Here is a 16,210-nt window from a genome sequence, read left to right on the forward strand (position 1 = left end):
TCCACACTCTGCATCTTTGCTCCTCAAAGTGCAGTCTCTGGACCAGCAACGTTCCATCACTGGAGAAGCTTGGTAAACCTGCAGAATTCAGGTCAAGAGACCAAGAGCAGGGACTTCAGAGGCCTATTACCTCAATCATGGAGTCTTCCTGAAAGGGGCTGCTCACTCAAGTTACTCAGTTCTGGAACCTCCAAGATGATCTAGCTGAAAGCAGCCCTGAGAGCTCTGAGGAGTTCCTTCAACAGCCACTGGAAGAGGGAAGACAGCTCAGTGTGCCCCGGAACCATTAGCTCTGTCTACACGCCAGGATCCTGAAAATGAAAGAAAACAACATTTTTTTATCAAGCTTTGTCAGTGGAAAAGGACAGTTAACCATTCCCCCAGCTCCCCAGTCAACCACTCATCCAGTACCTCTAAGTCCTGGCCAACCAGAAGATATGTCTGAGACATCAGAGGTGTACATGGTCGTTGATGTAGCCTACAATGCTGGTGTTCTCCAGGCGGAGAAAAGCGCCATGTGCAAGAAGCTCAATTAATATGGATGGCCGTGAAATGCATTGAGGACAACTCAATGAACTTATTACTATTACTACTATTATTATTACTCTCACAATATTACTAAATTTAGAATAAAAGGAAACACTCAAAGGATGAAACAAAATCTGACCAGAATCCAAACCGACCCCATGGGCTTAAGAGAGAAAAGGAGAGAAGACCTGACCCTTGAGCAGATCAGAAGCAGTACTGTGAGCAATCCAGGACCCTTTCTTCAACTTTTATTGCCAAGAGACCAAGTTTCAAGCAAAACAAGGTATCTGACGGAAGACATTTCCACTACTGAGACCCAGGTGGAGATGAAGAGACCAGCCTATGAATTAGAAATTGTGGCTGATCAGAATGAGAAACCTCTGAAAATTGAAATAGAAGTTAAATCACCTGGTAGTAATTCAGTATGTCTCTGTGACCTTAGTGTTTCTGAAGATGATTTATTGATCAAGGTCTCTGAGAAGTACAGATTACATCTGAATCTTCCAGAATCTGTGCATACTGAAATGACTACAGCAAAATTTATCAAAGAGAAAGCTACATTAATCATCACAATGCCACTGGTGGAAGTCAAGAGCATCATCTGCTTTGGGTTTTCGGTGCTAACGGCATATGAATTACAGGACCTTCATGATGGGTGAAGAGGCAGTGGTTTATCTTAAACACTAGTTTTGTATTTTGTAAGAGTTCTTTTTCACCAAATGATGTTTTCTCATCAACTGTTTATCTTTTTTTTTTTTTTTTTTAACTCTTTCTCCTTCTCAAACTTGGCATGAAGCAGAAACTACTAAAAACAGTATTGCCGTGATACACTTTTTTTGAAGGTATTTCTAATGGTCTTAAAGTAACAAATATGATTTGGCAAATTCTTTTTTTTTTTTAAAGATTTTATTTATTTATTTGCGAGAGAGAGAATGAGAGACAGAGAGCATGAGAGGGAGGAGGGTCAGAGGGAGAAGCAGACTCCCTGCCGAGCAGGGAGCCCGATGCGGGACTCGATCCCGGGACTCCAGGATCATGACCTGAGCCGAAGGCAGTCGCTTAACCAACTGAGCCACCCAGGCGCCCCTGATTTGGGAAATTCTATTTGTTTTCAGGTAACATGGGAGAATTCTTGGCTTACTGGTTGAAAAAAAAAATTTTTTTTTTTTTTGGTCTAGGAAATTTTTACATCAGGAAATAAAAATAAAAATTTAAGAAAGCAGAGTTCAGGTGCAGCCCTGAACTACTACATCAAAGTTGTAATTCATAAGAAGCTTTTTATTGATGTTTTCTTTTTTTTTTTTAAAGATTTTATTTATTTATTTGAGACTAATGAGAGAGAGAGAGCACATGAGAGGGGGGAGGGTCAGAGGGAGAACCAGGCTCCCTGCCGAGCAGGGAGCCCGATGCGGGACTCGATCCTGGGACTCCAGGACCATGACCTGAGCCGAAAGCAGTCGCTTAACCAACTGAGCCACCCAGGCGCCCTCTTGATGTTTTCTATGCACATTAAAGTTTGAGCACTGTTCTGCATCTTTATGAAATATACTCTTCTTAGATGTGAATTAGTGTTTGGTTTTGAAACATTGCGACTGTTTTTGGGAATGTAGAGCCCCCAGAAAAATAATTTAACATTTTACACACACACAAAAAAGTCTTCTAGCTTCTACCTGGCAGATAGAGATTTTACTTTGGGGTCACACAGATGAAATATTATAAAGAAACACTAGACACGATGTCTTTGGTTACCTGAAAAGCAGGATTTCATTAGACACTCTGGGTTTAATAGGACTAAAAATTGAAAGTAGGTTTTTTTTCCTCAGTAGTGACCCATTTTTCCTTACTTGTAACTTCTATATTTTATGTAGAAATCTATAGTATTGTCATAGAATTGTATATAAATAAAAATTGTGGCCAGGTGAATTTACGGGGTCTGATTTTTATTGCTCCTTAAGTAACAGGTCTCCTAGTTGTCCCGCACACGATATTATATTCTGACGAATGCTACCAACTGCAACTTTGGGTTAGTCCTAAGTCTGCAGTAGACTGTAACTTTTCTCCTACATGTTTATACATATGTGTGCAAACACACCTGCACTCAAGCATATTTGAAATTAATTTTGAGCAGCTCTAATGGTTTTGTCTATAATGAAATAACCTATGTTCATTATAGGAGCTGTGGCATTTACAGAGATAAGTAGAGGATAATTCCTGCTTTCTGGACATTTACAAACTAGTATGCAAAATAAATTGAACAGAAATCACTTTGGTATGAAATGCAACAAAAGAGCCCCTGATTACTTTTGGACAGGGTCATCAAAAATACATTCTTTGATAAACTGGTATTTAATTGAACTTTGAAAGATACGTGATATTCTAACAGGTAGAAAAAAACAAGAGCATTTTAACTGGGAAGCAACAGTAGGGACAAAGACAAGAAAACCAAAAATGATGAGCCATGGAGAGAAAATGACAAATTCCCAGAAAAGTAAAGTGAAAGATGTTTTAAAAAATAACCAAAAATTGAAGACCAAATGCTCTACTTGCCACTCCTCCACAGTATGCGCATCTTCTAGCCTTTCTAAGAGCTTAGGTATATGAAGGCATTATTCTCATTCACACTGGCAGATGAAAGTACTGCAGTGAATTTAGAAGACAAGTGTGCAAAGACATTTCTTAAAATAGTTAACTACAAAATCACGTGGTCTCAGAACGAAAACATCATTCAGAGACCTCTTCCCCCACTTTCATACAAAGGCCAGAAATCCTTTTTGGTCTCCTTTATGGTTTCCATTCCTGTTTTGCTTAAATTCATTTCATGACCGGTTTCTTCACTGAAATTTGGAAGATAACTTTCGGAAAGCACTTTTTTTTTCTTGAGTTGATTGGAAATCAGAGGAAAACCATGCAGGGACCTACTTGTCTGTCCATCCCCGAATCCCAAATTAAGAAATTGGGAACACATTCGTTTCTTCCCCTTAGACCTGAAATGTGTGTGTGTTGTATACTCTGTGTATAAATCAGTATAATAATTCTGAATACTCTGGTATCCCTTTTTTGGACTAGTTCCCAGACTTTTGAATCTAATGGACCAGTAAATTCAAATCAGATCAAAGGATTGTCAAGTGATTGCATTTAAAAAAAATCACTATTGTGGATCTAATTTCACTTCCATTGCATAAATAAAAATATAAATTTCACTTAAAAAGTGGGAAGAAAATCATCTCAGAATGAAACAGCCCATATTTGACCACAACTTAATCTTATAACATGTTGTAGAACTACGCACACTCTAGTCCTTATGTTTCTCACATTTTTCCACGGATTAAAGAAAATTTCTTTATCATCAGCAGACCGGCATTTTGAAAGCTCTCTTCTGTGTGACCTCTATTTTGTAAATATCTCTGGTTAAAATGTCCTGTCGGAGCTGAACACCTGGGGCATGTGGGTGGCTCCATCAATTAAGCAGCTGACTTTTGATTTCGGCTCAGGTCACGCAATCTCAGGGTCCTGGGATCGAGCCCCGTGTAGGGCTCCGCGCTCAGCGGGGAGTCTGTTTATGGGTTCTGTGTCTCCCTCTGCCCCCGCCCCAATTCCTGCACACTCTCTCTCTCTTCCTCTCTCCCTCTCTCGCAAATAAATAAATCTTAAAAAAAAAAAAAAAGAACACTGTATTCTCCAGCATGGTCTTCTCCTTTTTGGACCTGCCCTTGAACAGCCACAGACCCTCTTCTTGGCATTGTCAATCTGTTTGCTCACCTCGCACTCACACCCTCAGAGCCACCACTCCACATCTTTATCTATCTTTATCCATGAAGTTTTTGAACCTAAAGGCAACACTTTGCATTTATTTTCATTCAGCTATATCCTGTTCGTTTGCCCCAGTGTTGCGTTCTGTTGAACACTTTAAAAATAATGGCGATGGATCTCTATAAAGTTTATTTACAATGTCTTCAGGCTGTCAAAAAAATTTGAGCAGGAAAATTATATAAAACTCCTCATAGAACATACTCCGTGGATCAATGGTATGTCATTTTCTCTTTTGCTTGACATAAATAAAAATTGACTCAGTTTTATGTATTTTAAAAAAAATTCTGCCAGTTTGGAGTCTTGGCAAACGCAGCTTTGTATTTCTTCATCATCTGTTCAACGTTTTTTTTTTTTTCTTTCTTTTATGAGGAGGTTTTTAAAAATAAAAATTCTGTATATTTAAGGTGTACAACGTGCTGATTTGATATAAATACACATACTGAAATGATTACTACCATTAAGCTAACCAAATCTTTTCACAGTCAACATATTTTGGTGTGTGATGAGTGTACTATTATTAAGTATACTCATGTCCGTATTTTGACATCTTATTTATCCTACACCACTGCAAATTTGCACCCTTTGACCAACATCTCCCCATTTCTCCCCCAACCCCAGCCCCTTGTAATCACCATTCTACTCTCTGCTTCTATGGGTTGGACTTTTTTTTTTTTTAATTCCACATGTAAGTGAGATCATTCAGCATTTGTCTTTCTCTGACTTATTTCACTTAGCATCATGTCTTCCAGGTTCCTCCATGTTGTCACAAATGGCAAGATTTACTTCTTTCTGAGGAATGAATAATATTCCACTGTGTGTGTTTATCTTCTTTATCCATTCATCTGTCAATGGACACTTAGGTTGTTTCCATATCCTGATTATTATCCTTATTATGAATAATGCTGCAATGAACATGGGAGTGCAGATATTTCTTTGAGATACTAATTTTGTTTCCTTTGGATGTATACCCAGAAGTGGAAATTTTGGATCATATGGTAGTTCTATTTTTAAGTTTTTGAGGAATCTCCATGAGGTTTTCCATGATGGCCAGTTGCATTCCCATCAAGAGTGCACCAGGGTTCCCTTTTCTTACATCCTCTCCCACATTTGTTATCTTTTGTCGTTTTCATAATACCTAAGAATATGAGATGATATCTCATTGTGGTTTTGATTTGTATTTTTCTCATAATCGTTGATGTTGAGCACCTTTTCATGTCTTCTCTTTTTTATATGTCTTCACCTTTTATATGTCTTCTCTTGAGAAATGTCTATTCAGGTCTTTTGATCATTTTTTAATCAGGTTATATGTTTTCTTACTACTGATTTTTTTGAATTCCTTACATATTCTGGATATTAACCACTTATCAGATGTATGATTTACAAATATTTTCTCCCATTTTTTAGATTTCCTCTTTACTCTGTTTCCTTTATTGTGCAGAAGGTTTTAAGTTTGATGTAATAACACTTGTCTGTTTTTGTTTTGTTGACTGTACTTTTGAGATCACATTCAAAAATCATTGCCTTGGCCAATGTCAAGAAGCTTTCCCCCTGTATTTGCTTCTAAAAGTTTAATGGTTTCAGGTCTTACATTTAAGACTTTAATCCATTGTGAGTTGATCTGCGTGAGTTAAGGGTCCAATTTCATTCTTCTGCATTTGTGGGAAACTTGTTTTCCCAGCACCACTTAGTGAAGAGACTACCCTTTCCCCCTTGTGTGTTCTTGGCACTTTTGTTGAAGTTCAGCTAACCATAAATGCATGAATTTTTCAAGTTTTGGCAAACATAGCTTTGTATTTCTTCATCATCTGTTCAACATTTTCAAGAAATGTTTCCATTGTTTTTGTCATGATCAAACACATTTAAATTAAAACAATAACAAGAAAGAAGATTTATTATGTTGGTGCCAAGAAACTCAACAACTAATTTGGGGTCAGGAAGAATCAGGGGCTAAAGTTCATTGGTAACCTGTAGCAGAAGCCAGTTAAAAATAGGAAAAATGGCTATAACCGCTTAGAAAAGTAATGACTTCAAGAAGTTAGAAATGTGTCAGGATCCTAGGAAAGGCCTTAGATAGGAAGACAAACATCCAAAGGGCAGATGGCCATAGAGACACTCAGGGCTAGAAGGAGTATTTCAGAAGAAAGCCGTTTTGTCCTTGTGTAGACCATTTACCTAAAAGGTGATAAGTTGACTATGAACAAATTGTTAAGAGTCTAAAATCTTTTTGGAAAGATTTAGAGCATAAACGAATTGACTTTAAAAAGCAACCAAGAATCTCATTAAATCTGCTTTCATCTTATTAAACCGTGGTGCTTATGTTACAGCCAAAGTCTAAATGTAGGCTAATACAATGGTGAAAGATAATTAGGAGATTAATAGATTGACACTCTAATGTAGAAGAAAAGAAAGTGTTGTGTAATTTGTGTAATGAATATAACATTGGATACATAGTTAAAACATCTGACATGCCATTAATTATTAAATTTAAGTCATTTAATATTTTTGTTTTATTGTGAATCATGTAGCAGTGATTAAGTCTTTCTTACATATAATACCGTTTTTCAAAAATTGACACTGATAAAGTAATAAAAATGAATATATTTTGCAAAATTTAAAATTTATATTTTTGCTATATATGCAAAAGTTCTGTGTGCCCTGATTACATGAATTTCATTTGACGGTAATTTAAATTATAAATGTAAATGTATATAAATATGTATAATATGTTTATAGTCAGTAATAAAGCATTGAGTAAGTTTGAGATTCTTTTAAGTTATTTTGTGGTGGGCAACCACTTCACACTGTATATCTATGAATTTCTGCCGTGTATTTCTCATCACGATTTAGCCTTAGCGACGTAACTATTTTACAAGGTAGTGCCTTAACAGGACTTGCATTTGTGCAGATTCAAAACCATTGAGCAGGTGATATATACGTAGAAAGTTCTATTGAGATTAAGTCAGTCTGTTTTAAAGAACAATTATTTATTTATTAATTATTTATTCAATAAACTGTGCATGCATGAGATAACCTGATCTAATCTCATAATTGACAAATAAATAGATGTTTTTAAAATAAAATAGTCAAGACAATTAGTTCTTTGTGGTTAATCCGAAGACCAGTTGTTTGGCACCATATAGCTGTTACATTTTTAATCTCAATAATGTTATCCAACTCTTTACAAAGCAGCTATTCTTCAAGGTCACTTTTTCATTATCTTTAACCTGAAAGAAGGCTTCCATAAGAATACGAATGTGACTTCTCTTTTACCTCTACCTTGGGCAAAGCAATGTGAAATATTATTGGAACATACTCTGCTGTTTTGCTATGAGTCTTAGAATAATTTACCCACTCCAGAAAGGTTAAGTCATGTCATCCCGCTAAAACCTCCTAAGCCTACAAAATAGATTACTTTATGGTAAAGCAGCTTTCCTTTCCAAGTGTGCTTTGCCCTGGAGGAAATGAAGTTGCCACTTTAGAATGCTCAATAACACCTTCTACTCAGCATTGTAACTCAGAGACTAATCAGTTTCTGCTCTGTTTCATCGCTCAGTCAAGCAGCTTCCAAAATATGGTTGCCAATCCTCAGACTTAACACCTATGCACTCTAGGATCCAGCCTTTAAATAAAGTAGGCTTTCTCCGTTGCCTTTTTTTTTTTTTTTTGGTTGTCCTCTGTTTATAGAACAGATTTTAAAATCAGTTATTTCAAATTTAACACTTTTTTTAAAAAAGATTTTATTTATTTATTTATTTGACAGAGAGAGACACAGCAAGAGAAGGAACACAAGCAGGGGGAGTGAGAGAGGGAGAAGCAGGCTTCCTGCTGAGCGGGGAGTCTGATGCGGGACTTGATCCCAGGACCCTGGGATCATGACCTGAGCCTAAGGCAGACGCTTAACGACTGAGCCACCCAGGCACCCCTCAAATTTAACACTTTTTATCCTTCTAAAGAAAATAAATATTCCTTATGGAAGTTTATTTTCTAATTTTAAATATTTTATTTTATGACATTTTAGTGTAAAGGACTTCCATGGTAACATTTAAAAAAATACCACTTGGAGCTACGATTCTCTACTAGAATTGTCCAATTAAGTAATACAGTATAATTATTATTTTAGTGGAAAGCTAATATCTATTAAAAGCATTGTTACTTATCACTGTAACATCACTGTGAATTTTTGTTTGTTCGCTTATTGCTTTTCTTTTTTGTTTTGTTTTTGATGTTAAAGAAATCTGCAATATTGTGGTGGTTCAGGATTTGTCCCAAAGACTAACTTTTATTTCCTTTATTCTGCCTTTTTTAAACATAAAAGTAGGAATTCATATTATCCATTTCATTCTAAAACACATCCAGATATCAAAAGCTTAAATGGATTATAGTTTATGAGGAGACTTTTAAAAAATGTGATCCAGTTTGTTTTAGTATCAGTTAAACATGAGTTAAATAATGCCTCCCCTCCTTGAGAAATTCCATTCCCATGGTAACTTTGTGTAGGACCCAGACAGACCTTCCTGTGGGACAGCGTGAAGTTCTTGCAGCATATTCTGGTCTCAGTGGATGATCTTGTGAGCTCACTCTGTTTCCCTGCAGATGATACACAGAGCCTCTAGACCCGTGCTCTCCGCATGTGGCAGCCATTGGCCACATGTGGGTATTGAGCCCTTGAAATGGTGTTAAGTACGATTGGGGGCATGAAGTTTTACAATTTTTATTTCATTTTGATCAATTTAAATTAAATTATTGATTTAAATTAGGTATGCAGTGTAAAATAAATTTACATTAAGCATACCGTTCTTGTTTTGCTAGGACTGTATTTGACTATTGACATTTTAGCCTATGGTTAAGATATGCTGCAAATGTAAAATACAAGATTTCAAAGATAAGGTATAAAATGAGAAAGTGGACCATCTCAGGGAAAATTTTTATTTTGATTACATGCTGAATGATAAGATTTTGGATATATTATGTGAAATAAAATATACTATTATCTTCTGCCCACTTTTTGACTTGATTATTTGTTTTTTGGGTGTTGAGTTTGAGAAGTTCTTTATAGATCTTGGATACCAACCCTTTATGTGTAGTGTCATTTGCAAATATCTTCTCCCATTCTGTGGGTTGCCTCTTTGTTTTGTTGACTGTTTCCTTTGCTGTGCAGAAGCTTTTTATCTTGATGAAGTCCCAAAAGTTCATTTTTGCTTTTGTTTCACTAGCCTTTGGGGATGTATCTTGAAAGAAGTTGCTGTGGGCGATGTCAAAGAGGTTACTGCCTATGTTCTCCTCTAGGATTTTGATGGATTCCTGTCTCACACTGAGGTCTTTCATCCACTGAGTTTATCTTTGTGAATGGTGTTAGGGAATGGTCAAGTTTCATTCTTCTGCATGTGGCTGTCCAATTTTCCCAGCACCATTTATTGAAGAGACTGTCTTTTTTCCATTGCATGTTTTTTCCTGCTTTGTCAAAAATTATTTGACCATAGAGATGAGGGTCCCTATCTGGGTTCTCTATTCTGTTCCATTGGTCTATATGTCTGTTTTTGTGCCAGTACCATGCTGACTTGGTGATCACAGCTTTGTAATATAGCTTGAAATCGGGCAACGTGATGCCCCCAGCTTTGTTTTTCTTTTTCAACATTTCCTTGGCAATTCGGGGTCTTTTCTGATTCCATACAAATTTTAGGATTGTTTGTTCCTTCTCTGAAGAAGACATACAAATGGCTAACAGAAACATGAAAAAATGTTCATCATCACTAGCCATCAGGGAAATCCAAATCAAAACCACACTGAGATACCACCTTACACCAGTTAGAATGGCAAAAATGGACAGGGAAAGAAACAACAAATGTTGGAGAGGTTGTGGAGAAAGGGGAACCCTCTTATACCATTGGTGGGAATGCAAGTTGGTACAGCCACTTTAGAAAACAGTGTGGAGGTTCCTCAAAAATTTAAAAATAGAGCTACCCTATGACCCAGCAATTGCACTTCTGGGTATTTACCCCAAAGACACAGATGTAGTGAAAAGAAGGGCCATATGCACCCCAATGTTCATAGCAGCAATGTCTGCAATAGCCAAACTGTGGAAAAGAGCTGAGATGCCCTTCAACAGATGAATGGATAAAGAAGATGTGGTCCATATATACAATGGAATATTACTTAGCCATCAGAAAAGATGAATACCCAACTTTTACATCAACATGGATGGGACTGGAGGAGATTATGCTAAGTGAAATAAGTCAAGGAGAGAAAGTCAATTATCATATGGTTTCACTTATTTGAGGAACATAAGGAATAGCATGGAGGACATTAGGAGAAGGAAGGGAAAAATGAGGGGGGTGGAATTGGAGGGAGAGATGAACCATGAAAGAATATGGACTCTGAGAAACAAACAGGGTTTTAGAGGGGAGGGGGGAAGGGGGATTGGTTGGCCCGGTGATGGGTATTAAGGAGAGCATGTACTGTGTAGAGCACTGGGTGTTATACGAAAACAATGGATCGTGGATCACCACATCAAAAACTAATGATGTATTGTATGGGGACTAACATAACATAATAAAATTAAAAAAATATATATATTATTAAAGTTAATTTCACCTGTTCCTTTTTCACTTTTTTAATGTGACTACCAGAATAGTTAAAATTACCTATGCGCTTTGCATTGTATTTCTATTATGTTTACAGCTCTGGTGGTTCAGATGGTGGAGACTCTGGTAGTTCTCTACACACAGGTGAACTTGGCAGTGAATTCCCACGCAACTTAAAATTTCCTCTGTCGTTACAGATTCTTTCCTTTTATAACTTTTTAAGAGAAAATCCCTTATAATGCAGATTTCCCAAAATATGTTTTTGGCAATGTTAATAAAGCTTCTCAGGGTTTTAATATGCCACATGCCATACATATCTAAACATTACACCCTGAGGCAGCTCCCCAGTTGATTTCCAGGGAGAATCACCACATATAGCATTCTATGGATCAGATGATCAGGGGCACCTGGGTGGCTCAGTCAGGTAAGCAGCTGACTCTTGATTTCCACTCAGGTCATGATCTCAGGATCATGAGATTGAGTCTCCTGTCAGGCTCCCCACTCAGCAGGGAGTCTGCTTAAGATTCTCTCCCTCTCCCTCTGCCCCTCCCCTCCTCAAATAAATAAATAAATCTTTAGAAAACAGACAAAAAGATGATCAGATATTGGGGAGTATAATAATGGTGATGCTACTCATTTTGTTGCTCATCGTCTATTCTAATGTCATTTGTGATATTATATAATGTCCTATGGATGTGACATGTATATTTTATATTGATACTTTCCCCTGCAGCTAAATGGCCTTTTTCAGCTGGTTGACTTTAGATTCCTCACTTTCCTTCTCTCATTCTTTCCTTCATCCTCAGACTCATCCTTGGCAGGTAAAAGAACAAATAACATGAGTAAATCAAAGAATGTGTGTGAGATTCCCTACCCCAGGATGTAGCACATAGATTTTCATATGCTAAACATTTCCAATTCTTATTACTAGCTTCAATTAAATATTCAAGACATTAAGTTAAATACCAGAGGGTGTTCAATGCTTCTGATTCAAAAATTATTCCTGACTAATGAGTATTAATTAATTCTCAGGTCAGTTAACAAATATTTGTTGAGTTTACATTGTTCAAGGAACTGTGTTGTCAACACTAGCGATTCGGCAGAAATAGAAACACACGAAATTTAATAATCTGAACTCACAGAGAATAATTGTATCAGTGAATGAATGCAGTATATTTAGCAAAAATAGCCAATGCTGGTAAAGCATACAGACTTGTTCATTTATTATTTTGAGATTTCTATTCTGTTTCTTATGTTAAACAGGATATCTTATGTGCAACTGCAAAGCAACCTTTTGTACATAATACAAGTAACAGAACGGTGAGTTTGTGTCTTATGAACTCCAATCGGAAGATTTTTACGTACTTCAAATTAGTAAAGAATATAAAATTACCTACTGAGAAACTAGATGGACTAGTACTTGATAGAATTTACATGCTTTTCATTTTCTTGTACCTTTTATTCTTTTCAGAGTAATTTAACACACAATATCCCATTTGCTACCTGATAAAAAATGGGGAATCTGGGAATGTTTTTCACCATGCCACGGAAAAGAGTGGTTAAATTACTGGATAGCTCAGTCAGTTGGGTGTCTGACTCTTGGCGCAGGTCGTGATATCAGGGTCGTGGTATTGAGCCCTGATGTCAGGCTCTGCGCTCAAGTCGGCTTGGGACTCTCTCTTCTTCTCCTTCTGTCCCCTCTCCCCCAACACGCTCTCTCTCTCTAAAATACAAAATAAATCTTTAAAAAATACCATAGTTGAGATTCAACTTTGTCATTTTGTTAGAATTGAAAGCATCACTTACCGAAATAGCCTGAGCTCTTTCAATTGATAACTGGTTCACTTAAGATGCTCCTGATTAGTAATCAGAACAGGGACAGTATTTGGTGAGACAAAAATCCTTCTATGAAATGTGCCACTGATCGTATGCAGGAAACAAATCAGAAATAATTAAATTTAGGATTAAGTATTTTACCTTTAAGTTTTCTTAACTTTAACTTTTTACAGTCTCAGTAGAGAGTCATATATACATTTTAACAGTGAGTTATTAGATTTAAAAAATGTCCAGAACTCTTCTTGAAGAAACACTACTCTTTCCTTAGAGTTATCTTCCAGAAGACTGTTACATGACATAATTTTAGTTATCAGTGTCGAACAAAAGTGGAAGACACGGTGAGTGTGGATTATAGAATATGGGCATATGAGACTCCTCACTCCCTTCCATATATTAGATTTACACCAGGGTTTGGCCATCTTGCAAAAGTATGGGCTTGTTGAAAAAATATTTATTGAGGGAGGTATTTGGGGAAATGGAGAAATAAGTAAAATACTCTTTGCACTCAGAATTCATAGAGTAGAATAAGGCAGAGTGAGGTAAAACAAATGTATAATTAACAAAACCAAAGGATGGATGTTCATTTCCTAACAGTTGGAAGAGAACCTCGTTTCAGTAGATTAGGAGAAAGGTCCCATCTAGTAAAAGGCTTGATCTTCACAAAATAAGCATTAAAAATTAGCTGCACAGGATGGCAGTTATTTACAGGTAGAGAAGGAACAGAATGTCTTACAAACCGAAAGGACCATGTGGACATAAGGAAGAAAATGTAAATCATGATCAGGGTACAGCAAATAATGCTTTGATTATAGCATAAGGTAAGTGTAAGCATCGGGGCTCAAGATGGAAATTGAAGTCAAGTTGTAAAGGTTTTGACTGTCGTGACACCTATTTTATTCAATGGACAATGAAAAAATAAAATTAGTGATGGAACTGTAGGAACATTTATCTGTCAGTAGAATGGATTAGAGTGGATAGAATTTGGAGAAGTATTGGTTTGGATGTAGACAAGTTTTGTGAGCACTGAAGCCAGCTTTCTTTGAGATCAAAGTCCTGGTGAGATTCAAGCAGTTCGGGGAACTAGGCTGCATGGAAATATTTCCATCAATAACTTTTAAAAACATTTACAAGTAAAAGGTTTATTTAGATTTTATATAGATTTTTAAATTAAAAAGATTATTTATTTAATCATTTGATTCAAAATGTAAATGGCCTTGGAAAGTTTGAGTGGGGATTCTTTCGCACTCAAGTACAAATCAGTTTAATCGATTTTTTTCTTCCCATCTGAGTTCACTGTAATTCCCCAGACAGATATAATAATTTAGAATAGGGTACAATTAATAAAAAAAAGCCTAAAGTAGTGACAGAGCAAAACTGGTCGAACTATAGAACTTTGCTGTCATGATGGGAGATTTCAGTATATGTCTCTCAATTACTGATAGGTCAAGAAAATGAAAAAGAAGCAAAAATAAAGAAGGTTTGAATAACAAATGTGATTTATTAAAAACTGCATAAAATAAGTGTTTATATATAAACATTTTTTTAAAAAAGATTTATTTGAGAAGGAGAGTGGGAGGAGCAGAGGGAGAATGAGAAGAAGAGACAGAATCTCAAGCACACTCCCTGCTGAGCCCTGACTTGGGGCTCCATCTCACAACTGGGGATCATGACCTGAGCTGAAAGCACGAGTCGGACACTTAGCTGACTTTGCCACCCAGGTGCCCTTACATATAAACACTTTTTAGTTATATATTATGCATTTACTTTTTAAAACCATCTATTAAGCCATGCATAAAGTAGATCTCAACAAACCTAAATATTTTTCAAAGAATTCATATTACACAATGGCACAGTGGGGGTAGCAGGTTTTAGTGGACGAGCATGGACCCCTAAGTCCCACTGCCCAGTCTCAAACCCTGTGTTCTTCACTTACTGAAGACTTTGGGAAGATGAATATTCTTTTTCTACCTATTTTCCCAACTGCAAATAGAGATCATAATAGTACCGATTTTATAGAGTTATTGGGAGTATTCCATAAATTAATATATGGGATGTACTTGGTACAGTGCCTGGAACATGGTAAAATGATCTAAGAATCTGCTATTACCGAAATCATAGTTTTGTGCAGTATGGGAGCAATATGGAAGGAAGTCGTCTTTTTGGAGCAAGGCAAGACCTTGTCTGGAGAGAGCCAGAATGGGAGTAGGGGGTGGAAGGGAACGTGTAAGATAAAGGGCAGAAGGGCACAGAGTAACTGGGAAATGGAGAGAGGGATCAGGAAAATGGGGATGGAAAAAAAAGGCAAAATCCTCTCTGTTTGGTGTTGAGTGGGTTGGGTGACAGCGATGACATTGGACATAGGCTGCACCGTGTTGTTGGCCCTGGTTCTGTCCCTGGCAGCTCTGGAAATGTCTTTACAAATCCCGGTAGTGGCACCTTGGGGGATAATGGAACAGGTGTGTCAGTGGTCCCCCTCCTTATCATCGTAGGCCCTCCCAGGCTGTGAGCCGTGGCTGGACTCCGTGGGTCTAGTTGTTCTCATGGGCCGGGAACAGAGTGCCAGCTTTTGTGCTTCATCAGCTACTGAGCACAACCTGGTGGTGTATGTTTTGGGGCAATTTTATAATATCACTGCCAACTTTCTGTGAAGGCCAGATATCGCGCCTTTGAGTTTGGATCGTGGTATACATGTTCACAAATGTTCAGATAGAAAGTAGAAGCCGTGGTAGTCTTTTGGGCACATTTATTACAGTAGGAATCTGTTCTATCTCAGAATGGAGCCGCCTGCAGGAAGAGCAGAACGTTTACTCTTCATTCAGTCTGATTTGGGGGAAATATGTGAACACTTGCTTGAAAGGCCCTGTTTAAAGAGTTACTACATCGTGTCCCTTTCCAATAGAGTCTTGAGATGAAGCTTCAAAATTTTAGTGCATCTCCAGCAAAGATGTAGAAAATAACTCTGTAAGAACACAGACTTTCTGACGGCAACATCCCGAGGTAAATAAGAGAGTAACCCCTAAGTGCCGTTGTGGATGAATTAAAGAGCAATCGATCTCAAAAGTCTATGCTAAAACAAAGTGCTAAACAGTGAAAAATTGAGTGCTGTAATGGAATGTTTTTGTGTAATGTCTTCAGAGGAAACTTGACTTTTTTCTCCCCAACAGAATATCTATTTCCTTTAGACACAGATTGAATCATCAATATTTATTAAACACCTTGAGGTGAGCCCAGGATCTGAGTTATTGCCTGCCTCACTGGCTACAATAAATAATAAATATTGGCGCGTTGTTCGAGAACAGGAATACCCTCATTTGAGGGTTTTTTTTTTTAATGAGAAAAAAATAACATCGGTCATGATAAATATTTTACAATTTAAAAATTTTTTTTTCTCTCTGAATCCCATTATGAAATAAAAAGGAGTGAGAAATCAGGTCGGGACAATAGGAGCTGCGGGG

General features: G+C 37.1%; 1 protein-coding gene and 1 pseudogene across 1 annotated transcript in view; both read left to right on the forward strand.

Annotated features, from left to right (window-relative positions):
- Nucleotides 1-16,210, forward strand: part of NALF1 (NALCN channel auxiliary factor 1) — a 612,892-nt gene that overhangs the window by 89,407 nt on the left and 507,275 nt on the right. The gene's annotated exons all lie outside the window — the stretch shown is intronic.
- Nucleotides 138-1,187, forward strand: LOC123838429 (PIH1 domain-containing protein 2-like; annotated as a pseudogene).

The sequence above is a fragment of the Mirounga angustirostris genome, unplaced genomic scaffold (assembly GCF_029215605.1).
Source record: "Mirounga angustirostris isolate CCGP_5_RB_7025 unplaced genomic scaffold, mMirAng1.0.hap1 SCAF_3, whole genome shotgun sequence".
Lineage (NCBI taxonomy): Eukaryota > Metazoa > Chordata > Mammalia > Carnivora > Phocidae > Mirounga > Mirounga angustirostris.